Genomic DNA, 11693 nt, shown 5'->3' on the forward strand with positions numbered 1-11693 from the left:
ACCAGCATCTCAGCATCGCCTCGCTCTTATCCCAGCATGCACACACCAACACACACATAGACGCACACAGCCTGTTCTCTGCAGCAGCTACAGCAAGGGACTGATGAGACTAACAAGGATCTTACCTTCCTCCAAATGAGCAATAACTTCCTACTGGCAATGTGTTGCCGTTGTCGGCAAAATCATTGCGACACCAAGAAGGAGGAATCAGCCAATTAGCATTACCACATTTTTCCAGGTTACAGGCTCCTGTTTATTCAAAGGCTGATTCCTCCTGTTTGCTTCGTTTTTGATGTTTCATAAAACTGAGACAATGTGTCAAAGGGATGGCCACTCTGTCCAAGGCTAACAAGTCATTAATTAACATGTTATATCTCGTTTGCAGGGTTGGGTCAGATTACATTGAAATGTTACTGAAATGGCTATTGTTAAAAGATTGCCATATTTTAAAGACGTGATCAAACATGTAATCAAGTAATGCTGAAAAACTGAAGGAATATGTGAGGAATCATAGCATAGACCATGTTGTGACGTCATCATTTTGCAGGGATAGTCACGCCATGAGCTGTACAGCAATATCTCCCAATGGAGTCTAGACACGGGTGGTGATGAAAAGTGAAAAAACAATAGGTGAAGATCTGGATGGATGTGATGTGGAGAAGAATTTTTGATGAGTTCGCCAGAAGGACTCACTGGACAGCTTGTTCTGATCAAAATTGGAGTTGGGTCACATGTGACAGTGAAATGACATCTGACAGCAGCAGTGCGAGTGACAGTTTGACAGCGATAAGATGATTGGCTCACAGAGGTTGTGGCAAAATCTGATTGGCTTAAGTGAAAAGTGTGTACACCCTCAGTCAAATTAATTTGGAAGTAGGAGCAGGGGCAGATCTAGAGAAATATTCATCGAGTGGCAAGAGGGATGCGTGGAGACTTTGAGGAGTGGCAGAAATATGCTGTTTTTATCGCAGACAATCTCATATATCAATATTTGTTTGGAAAACCCCCCAAATGAGGATATTTTAATTTTAAAACACTACATTATTGTAAAGCATGGAATAGACATATCTAAAGGTGGAATTAAAAATCAATAAATAGTTTTATCAGACATTTTTCCAAATACATTGACCTTAAGCCTATCACTTGGCAGTAACAGATCATTAAATGATATGTGTTAATTTCTGTTTTTTGACACATTATTTTTTTTAAAGAATCTTAATGAATGTGTTAAATTTAACAGAATTTGACACCAAACGAGGGTGGCAGCTGGGGTGGCAGGGCAATTAGTTTCGCCCCTGAACGGGATAGGAAAAGAAAATAATGTAATTCAATAAAGTTAGCATGGTGAACCTTGACAGTTCAAGTTTTACAAAACCTATTAAGTAAAAAAAAAAAAAAAAAAACATTCAACATCTCTCAGTGGCACACAGTTCTCTTCCTCACCAACAACATGCAGGACATCGAATGGCTCTGCATCAAAGGTCTCAACTTCATCTGTTCACTCACATCAACTCTTCTGCATCACCGCTCAGCTACTGAGATTTATGCCAGTGTTTATGCCAAAATTATTTTTCTGCAAATAATATAATTTTAATCTGTAGTTGGTCTCCTATAGTTGAACTGTAGATTTAGATATAGTGCAACAGTTGCAACAGTATTAAGACTCACATCGTGTCCTTTCTATCTCCATACTTTGAAATGTGAGGTTCCCACTTCCGTTGTCTGTGTGTTGGCTTGATGTACAAGTAAAACCAGAAGCAGGTCAGGATAGAAATCAGCCATCAGGTTGTTGGTGTGATGGAAAATAAACGATTGTTAATTCATGTTGCTGATAAATAAGTGATCGGCTCCAGTGTTGGGGGCCAGGCTTAAAGGCACGGGGCATATGGGGAATGAGGAGGGGCACAGATGCTCCTCGGGGCCAGAGGGCTGATAGGCAAACTTAAGAGGGACACAGAGAAGGGGAGAGGAGACACTGGAGCATGAGAGAGAAAGATAGAATATGAGGCGAAGGCAGAGAGAAAAAAGAAACATGCTTACCCCTGCCTCAAAAGCCAACTCTGTTCCCACTGTGCAGAACTAACCCTCTAACTCAGCCCCCGAACCCAGCCTCTGAAGTGCCAGTTCACCTCAGGGGCCTGAAGAGACGCTGCTTTAAGTAGTCTGCCTCTGAGCATCAGGTCCTGTCCTGCTCTGACCTCCAACAAAAGTAAACAGCTCAAAGAAGAAAAACTTCTGACAAGACTCGCCTCATGGGAGTGAAACAAAAATACAGACAACACACACACTGATATTAAAATTTCCATCTACCCCATTTAAAATGCCTTTAAAAATATCAATGTTCATAATCACACACTGACATGTACACACACACACACACACACACACACAAATGTACACATTCTGCAGATCTACCCCTGGAGCATTGAGAGGATCTCAGCTCCATCTACTGGTGGCATTGTGAATAAGCTGCTCCGCTGTGGCTGAGGGGAAGTAAACACCAACTCAGTTCCCTAAAATCATTTTCTCCACCATCTTTGCCAAGCCTCCCCTTCCACTTGCACCTCCTTTAAGCCAAGAAACTAATCTGACATGATTAGTTACAGTTTGCCAGTGCAGCAGCACGGTATCTTTTATCATCCATAAAGACCTTCTTTTATACCAAAGGAGGAGGAAAGTAGTTTCAGATTAGTTTCGATCCAAAATGTGATATCAGACATTGCACATAGTGATGCCTGTTAATAAAACATGATTGAATGAAAAAAAAAATTCATGATTTCCACCAACAGAGAACTGGCTCTGTTCTGGTTCATGCACCTGTTAATAAAAAAAGGGTTTGGAAAGTTGGTTCCCAGCTGGGACACAAAAAAAAGAAGAAGTAGGTTTTCATTGGGAACCAAAGCAAAGTCCTCTTTTATTTGGAAATCTCCCTCTGGAAGACATTAGAGATAAAGCAGTACTCTCTGTGACAAGTAAACTGAAATTGATGTTAGAAATGGTTTAGTGTCTCTTTAATATGAATAAATGAATCACCAAAATAAATCTCTACATTTAAAGTACTTTCTAAATGTTTCTTATGAAACTATACATTGCTTCTTGGAGGTTATCGTGTCTTTGACAACGAGTTATTAAAAGATTTTCTTCGAGGATTATTGCTGCAAATGCACGCCATACAAAACAACAGTGCTACACTGGAGGAGGTTTGAATCTGGTATCTCAATTATTTTGACAACACTATGTAGATGTAGTACTATTTCCAGTTACATTCTGCTGGCAGTGTGCTTTTCCTATTCTTATCACTGCCGACAGCTGAACAGCAGAATAATAAAATCTATTGTGTAGCTACTTGTAAAATGCCCCTCCCAACAGCAAGGGCTTGTGGGCCATTTCCTCAGATTAAGTTTTTGGTTGATGTGGAAAAATATTGCATGACACTCAACATTTCAATGCAGGGGTTTCAGATAACATTCACAGAATATTTACACAGGTAAAGTGGGGGACGAGATAACTGTCTCTCTGAATCAGCATATAGCAGCTATGAGTCTGTGTATGCCTGCATGTGTTAAGTTTCTCCTATCATCCTACAATTACAGACAAATACATCACTTTGTTATCAATGGACACAGCTGCTCGAGGGCTGATTGTAAAATGGTAATAAGCTGCAAGGACCTGCAGAGAACGGTGACAAGACAAATCTTCCTCTTAGGAACGTCTTTTTAGAAACCACAACGTGGTCCCTCACCGTCACTATCTCCAGCTAGATCAGGAAATGAAGTGCGGCTGTACAAAGTGTAAAGCAACACACTAGTCGTCTTTATTATACATGATATAGAGCAACAACACAACAAGCTCTAAGAATGCTGTTCATGGCAGGATTTTGTCTCAAGGACGTTAGTTAATTTGTGTGCATATGAGGGTCTGCCTTTTCCTTTTCTGATGAAGAAAACATGATGTACTGGTGGAGCAGAAATTACTTGATAACATCACACTTTGACATCGCACACACAGGCAGTAGCAGAGGGAGGAAGTGAGGGGCTAATAGCTTCTCTAAGGATGAGATCCAACTTAATTTACACCACGCAAATTCCCTGTGGTGACTGCACCTACAAGACAACCATATTAATGTTCAGAGTGCATCTGTGGTTTCATGGGAAAAAAATAACAGTACATGCATGTTGCCTTTAGGGACAAAACGAGACTACAGACATGTGTGCAAAGAAAGAGAGAGAAATAAAAACCAAAAAAAAGGGGAATGAGAGATGGAGAGACATTATGATGTTATGTACCGGGCTGCTAAAAACACTCAAATTATTATTTTCGTCTTTTATTCACTACCTGCGGGACATTCTGACTTACCCTCTTACTGCTTTGCTCCTAGTCAAACTCCCTCCTCTCTCTCTCTCTCTCTCTCTCTGCTTCTCTCTTGCATTCCCCTCATTCTCTCATTTCCCATCTTATCTTCCCCATGTGTGATATCTCACTACGTTCATGGCTTCACGAGTGATGACTTATTTACATAAAGTACAGTGCAGTATTGGGGGTGGGGTAGAGGCAGCCTTAAGAGCATTAACGTGTTTTTTCATGATTATGATTAGCGGTAATTATGCACTGATGGAAGTAATGTCCATTTGAGAAATTAACTATGCAAATATTCCTTATTTAATGACTAGTAAATGGATTAGTGCCATTACATTATATAAGGACACTTAGTTTAAAGAGTAGTTCACTGTCAATATCTTGTTATTGTTATCTTGTTTCAGATTCTCGTGGGTTAGTTAGGGTGAATTGACTGTCTTTATTTCAGGTAGAAGAGAAATATTTGATTGTGTTTACCGGTCATGTGTCCAGTCCAGACTTTGACGTGAAAGAAGGCTTTTAACCACGGTGCAAATCCAGCTTCTGGGGAAATAAATAAACAGCTTTTCCACTGCACATCATGCTATAGATGTGATATGATATAGATCCATGTTTCCATTGACTAGGAGAAGTTATCAAGTGAAAACATTCATGTATTTCATATAACTTTACACATTGACAGCTGTGTGAATATTGTAAGCTATTTTCTTTGCCTCAAGGTCTTACAGTCCAGTAACCCACCATGTGATCAATATTACACAAGAGTACGCAGAAACATGAGCATTTGTTCAAATGAACTTGAAGAACTTTTGTTTATTGCTTATGCGTGTGCATCTGCTTTTTCTTCAATAAATGAAAAACATTTTTTTAATCATTTTATGTTATTAAGTTTTACAAATTGTTGTTCTGGAGCTTTCGATCACATCACAGTGATCTGAATGAGCAGATGGAGTTTGCTCATGGATTGTAGAAATACACATTTTTCTGCACTTTAAAAACTTCTCATCCATTTTGGCTAAAAACTCAAATTCACTCTCGACCTTAGAAACAACTCTTAAAACCAGATTACCAGTTTATTTCAGTAAATCAGGATTATTTTAGGGAAATTTTGTTTCATTAAGGAGGTTTAAATAGCCTGATCTACATTACCATGGAAACTTGGAAACTTATCTCGGGTATCAAGGTAGTTTCCAGGCTGGGCTTTACCTCAGGCTGAACTAGTGTTACAATCAACACAGTGTTTCTCCAAAGTTCCTCCCTGCAGGTTCCCCTTTATTGCTGATCTGTGAAGATGAACCAGTTTCCAGTACTTGTTGCGTACTTAAAATCTGAGCTCATATATTTTTCAGTCTAATTTGCACTGTATTCTAGACAACATAAGTGTGTTTAAATGCACTGCAATTAAAGGACCATGTGTGTAGGATTTAGTGGCATTTAGCAGTGAAGTTTCAGATTGCCACTAACTAACTGAACACTGCTTGCATCTGTATCTGATGATCTAGGAATGAGAACCAGTTGCGAAGTGTGTAGGATCTACAGCCAGTGTTTGACTTGTCCATTCAGGTCTACTGTACAAACATGGCAACATGGTGGACTCCATGGACAGCAACACACAGCGTCATAGATAAAAACATCTTGCTCTAAGGTAACATTTTCCTATATTCAGACGATAATTCACTAATGAAAACATACCTATTAACATTATATTCCATTTTGGCTTTCCAATGTTACACAATGGACCTGTAAAGCGAATAATCAACTGACGCATGGCTGACACATTTCCACCATCTGATCTAATTTTGAATGTCACTTAAATGAAAGTCTTTTAAAAAATACAGGGCAGACAGCCAATCTGAATGATTTAAACAACACTGTCACCATACAGAGACACATATGTCACTTGTGCAAATCAAGCTAATAGAGAACTTTAATTTCTAGAAAATGCTAATAGTCTTGCTGTAAAATAAATTACCTGTCTGGTGTCCTATTGGGTCCTGAGCTCACCGCTGGTCTACAACCAATAACTGCAGTGGTTCTTTTCATGTTTGCTATTATGTGGTGTTGCTCAGTGGCTGGGAACTTTCTTCACTGTGAAATAATCAGCGCTTGATGCTTTGAGTCTTCCTGAACCAGTTTTTTAAACTCATTCAAGGCCGGCTTTTCACAATAAGCCCTGAAACACCCCTACGAAGGTTAATATAAGAGTAAATGTGATGCTGAAAGGGTATATATACAGATACAGTATGTCCAGTCTATCCTGCTACAATTCATGTATGATGGAGAGTTTCACAATGGGAATTCAGAGGTCTGTAACAATGCAGTAAATCAGATGTGTGTAAATGTCAACTGCCTATTGTTGACTAACAGTCGATAAAAGCAGACATCTGAGGCATTTGGTCTTGTCGAGACGTATAAGTATAATTCAATAATATTCACACTTTGTGAGCAATTGCTATTGATGGCTACTGATGATCTGACAATGGGCTTGCACACAGTCTGTTTTGTAGATTTGTTGCTTCTGAAGAGCATCAAGTACTATTTTTAGGTTGTTATTTACTTTTTGGCCAGCAATTCTTCAATACAGTTTGATACTGTGTTGGATTCCCATGTGGAGGAGTGGAGTGGAGTGTATCAGACTCCCCCGATAGTATATTTTGTCCACTTTATTGCACAATTTTCACAACAAAAAAAATACACAAAAGCTCAAAGTAATATAGAATAGTCACTGAAATTAATTAAAAAATTTTACACTCACAACATCCACATAACTCCAAGACTGAACACAGGTCATGGTATTGTTTGTGATGTTTGATGAAATGGTGATTAATATCTTGGCTGGTAGGGTTTTCCAGTCCTTGTGGCATGTGGTTAATAAGCGGGCTACAATTTCTTTATAAATAATCCTCTTAAATTAAGACCAACACGGTAAGAAAGTGTACACCCAACTTTACTCTCTCGGGGTTCACAGCAGATCCCTCACTCGACTAAAATTACTTTTAGGCAAAGGGGAAATGAAATAGCAACTTATTACACATATAAATATATATATAAAATAACAGTAATGTGCTGTAAATGATAAAAAAGTAATCTTCATCTGATTTCAAGGGGAATTGAGACTGTTTCATACCCAGATAAAAATAGCAGTAGCTGTAAAGCAGTAGGTAACTTTCATTAAAGAAAATCATATTTAATTCAAAAGTCATATTTGCAGACATATTTTTCTGTGTCCTGACAATAATACATGAGACAGATAATCTGTGAAAAAATCAGGTTCCTCTGGGTCGTTCTAGCGCTCCTAATGACATTTGCAAGAATCCACTGGGAGTGAACGAAAGCAACCAATCAGAGCTGAGAACGATATAAAGACATTTTGGGTTGGAGGCTTGAATTTAGTTCATTGTTGAGTCTCACTCCCAGAGTCACAAAGCATCTGTATTTGACTCCCTGGGAATCACAATCAACACAATCACAATCAACTCTTTTTCTTGGTTCTGATTGGTTGCTTTTGTTCAGTCAGGTGGATTCATGCAAATGCCATTAGGAGCACTACAACGAGTCAGAGAATCCTGATTTTTTTCTCACAGATCATCTGTCTCATGCACTCCTGTCAGGATATAGTGAAAGTTTCATCAACTTAGACAGAAACTAATTTTATATTACCTACTGCAGCTTTAAGTAATTAGAATAACCAATTGTGTGTACAGAACTCAAGCTTACAGTATCATAGTCATTATTTTTATTTGTTATTAGATGTCCTATTGCAATGCAGCATGAATCTCCAAATGTCATGAAAAAAGGTTCAGGTCTGTGTTTTCAGATTTAAGGATGAGAGTATAATTTTTGTGCCAAAACACGAGATCCAAATAACTAATTCCATTAAACTTTTCTGCAGTTACAGAAGTAGTTGCCAATTCATAAGCTATACTGTATGCTAGAAGCCTCATCTCATTTAACAGCACAGGTGTTTGTTCCTTTTCCAACTGTCCTGGCCTTCCTCTGCCGGGTCACATAACACCACACAGGCAGCAAGGACCTATCTGACAGGTGCATTACCCAGAAATCCCCTCTCACCTTGTTTTGTGCCTCTGTGTCCCTTCGGTGATGTACGTGTTGAGGCAAAAATATGTATGTGTCGCTAAGCTCCCAGCTGTGTGGGTGGCCCTCAGCCCTTTAACGCTGTCACTTCTGCAGCTAACAACAATCACTCTCGTCACTTACCATAATTAGAGAGGGGACAAGATGTCATGTCAGTCTGCCCACACTGTATAGTATCTGCTGTCTGCTGTGTCTGTAAATTCAGAGGTGTCACACATGGGAACTTGTGTTCTGTTCCATCTGCTGGAAACAAAAGGTAAAATGTATGATCTCTTGAGAACAAAGGTCAATTTTGATGACAAGTGCTAGACTGTGAAAAGTTCTGACAGCACTGTTATTTATCCTCTGCTTTCTATTGTCTAGAAAAGCTTTGTGCCAGATGCACTGATACCCAACATTTATAATTACAATTAGGCACTTTGCTATCACTCACATCAACTCTCACAATACTTTTACTTGTCTTCCCTGGTAATATTTCTGGTAGTATAATGAGTTGCATATTGCACACGTTGGACCTTTAAAGACATACATTGCTGTATTTTAGAGAAAAAGGAAAAAAAGCAGGATTTCAATAATTTAATTCAATTCAATTTTCAATTCAATTTTATTTGTATAGCGCCAATTCATAACAGAAGTTATCTCAGGACACTTTTCAAATTAGGAGCAGGTCTAGACCGAACTCCTTTTAACATTTACAGAGACACAACAGTACCACCATGAGCAAGCACTTGGCGACGGGGGCAAGGAAAAACTGCCTTTTAACAGGCAGAAACCTAGGACAGACCCTTTGGCTCTAGGTGGGTGGTCATCTGCCTTGACCAGTCAAATATCACCTGAAGCAATTTTGTTTAACCAGGTTTAGCTACTAACTACTAACCCTGAGCAGATAAACCTCATGACCTCCAAAATACTGGCTCCGGCCCTGCTTGCACTTCAATATTGCATCAGTGGTGTCTTCATGTTTGGAAAAGGGGGTCGCACTCTGTCTAAGTTAGCAAAACTGACCCTATGGTGTTTTGAAAAGCCTACACATAATTTGAAGAGTCAACAGGACATCATGTCATGATGTACCCTCTCAGCTGTCGTTTCTTCTCCAGAACACTTTGCCGTGTGTGACCTTAAAACTTCCATCAGGTGCAGCCTGACCCATGTGGTTAGACAGTTGGTGAGGTTGACAGTAGCTGGGACCTTCGCCATCCTGATGTCTGCTCATGAGATACCTTCTGTCTTACCTTTACCCCCTGACACATCTACAGGAAGGCATTCACTTGTTAATCTCATCTGTGACCACGTGTACACTGTCCACAAACTTGTGCTTACAGACAAAAGTCAACGATCATAGAGAAATATATTACACTGACATTGTTGAGTTGAAAGAAATTGCAATATATGTATATGTTCCAATACATATTCAATTTTTGTCAGTGTGTTTTTAATATATTTTAATTACCTCAACACATACACATCTGAAAAGCCTTGAAAAACAAAAAACATGACAGAAAGCAACAGCAACAAATTAATATTTGCCTAGTGTTTAGAATGCAGCACATCTCCAACCAGGTCAGGCTCAGCCAGATGCTCATGAATACAGTTGTAACTTATGGAAGGGAAGTTATGTGTGGTGAAGTTTTGGAAAGCTCAAGGTCACTTCCTGTTTATTCGCACTTGGTCACATACTTGCTGTCAAGCTACTGACTACCTTGCTGACCCCCCCATTCTAGCTGTGGCATATCAACATGACAGTTACTGTATTTCATTTTATATTCATTTGAATCATCATTTTTGTTTTTCAGACCTCATTTAAATTGAGAGGGCTATTGTAGTTGACTTAAATACTTAAATCTCCTTGGACTGTCGTCCACTGATTATACAAGGTTATCACACAAATAGACAAGTGATAAAATCAAAGTAATTTATCTAATCATTTAACTCTCATAGACTATAAAAACAATCTCACATTGCCCCCTCAGTCCCTTAACAACTGCAATCTGTCAGATAGTTTGAAAAGAAAAAGAAGAGTCTCAGTGCTGCCCAAGGTGACAAAAGCAAATGAACAGAAACTGAATTGCACGTTCCTCAATGGGTAAAAAAAATTCAACAGAGTCACTGTCCAGACCTTAAAAAAGGTGCACATTTATCACAGTGGAAATGCATAGCATGTATAGGTAGGAAATAGATGCCTTTGTGGATATGTTGCAATTAGCACTGAACTTTTCCAAAGCCATAATTAGTCGGTGTCCGTTCTCACTTGCTTTATCCTCTCTGCAGTATCTTTTAACAGGTTCCTCGGGAAAAAAAACCCACTCAGTAAAAAGAGAAGAATGGCAACCAAAAATAAAATTTTCTTGTGATCATTAAAATGAGAAAGTGGAGGAACAGCTGCTTACAACAAAATAAACACATTAACACCAATGCTCCACAGTGTGCAATCAGAGGCCCGAAGAGACAGCTGTCCGCCTTTAATTACAATAACGTTCATCTTCTCTTTGAGCATTCTCACAACTTTCTAGACTTATATATAGATCCTATATAGATCTCTGCGCAACATCATTTTCCCCTGTGTTGCTACAATATTATTCAAACTTTAGTGTAATACATTTGTCCTTATAGGAAGGATTTTCACATAATGCATACCGAAACAGTCTGCTAAGCATAGGTCAGTTCAATACTGAAATCAATATGGTTTGATATTTTGGGTAATACACTTCTATATATACTACCTGCCAAGAGTTAGATGAGAAGATAGATCCCACTCTCAGAGCTGTCCGTTACATTTGAAGCTACAGCAGTTGGTTAGCTTAGTTTAGCATAAAGACTGTAAGCAGCAAGCCTGTCTCTGTTCAAAGGTTTTTAAAGAATCCACCAGTGCTTTGCAAAACTCATTAATTTACATGTTTTATCTCATACAAAAACTGAGGTGTAAAACTCACAAGTTGTGTGTTTAATGTGAGGGTGTTGACACTGCCATCATAAAAGGACTTGAAACACTGATGGCCCTACATAACGGAGGAACAATGAATAACTAGACACACAGTCTTGAGTTCATTTGACTGGCATGCATTAGTTAACCAGAGTAAGCTGCAGTCCTTTTATTTGTAATTAGCAGCACCTGTGTGCAACTCCTCCCATTTCAGCAATCAGGCAAAATCAATCAACAAAACAAAACTCAACACCCCCACTTGTTCCTAGATTGATGGTACAGTTCTATTCACCAAAAGCAAAATGCACAAATTTGTCCATTC

This window comes from Morone saxatilis, unplaced genomic scaffold, assembly GCF_004916995.1.
Source record: "Morone saxatilis isolate NCDOM2014 unplaced genomic scaffold, NCSU_SB_2.0 Contig5, whole genome shotgun sequence".
In the NCBI taxonomy this organism is placed as follows: Eukaryota; Metazoa; Chordata; class Actinopteri; family Moronidae; genus Morone; species Morone saxatilis.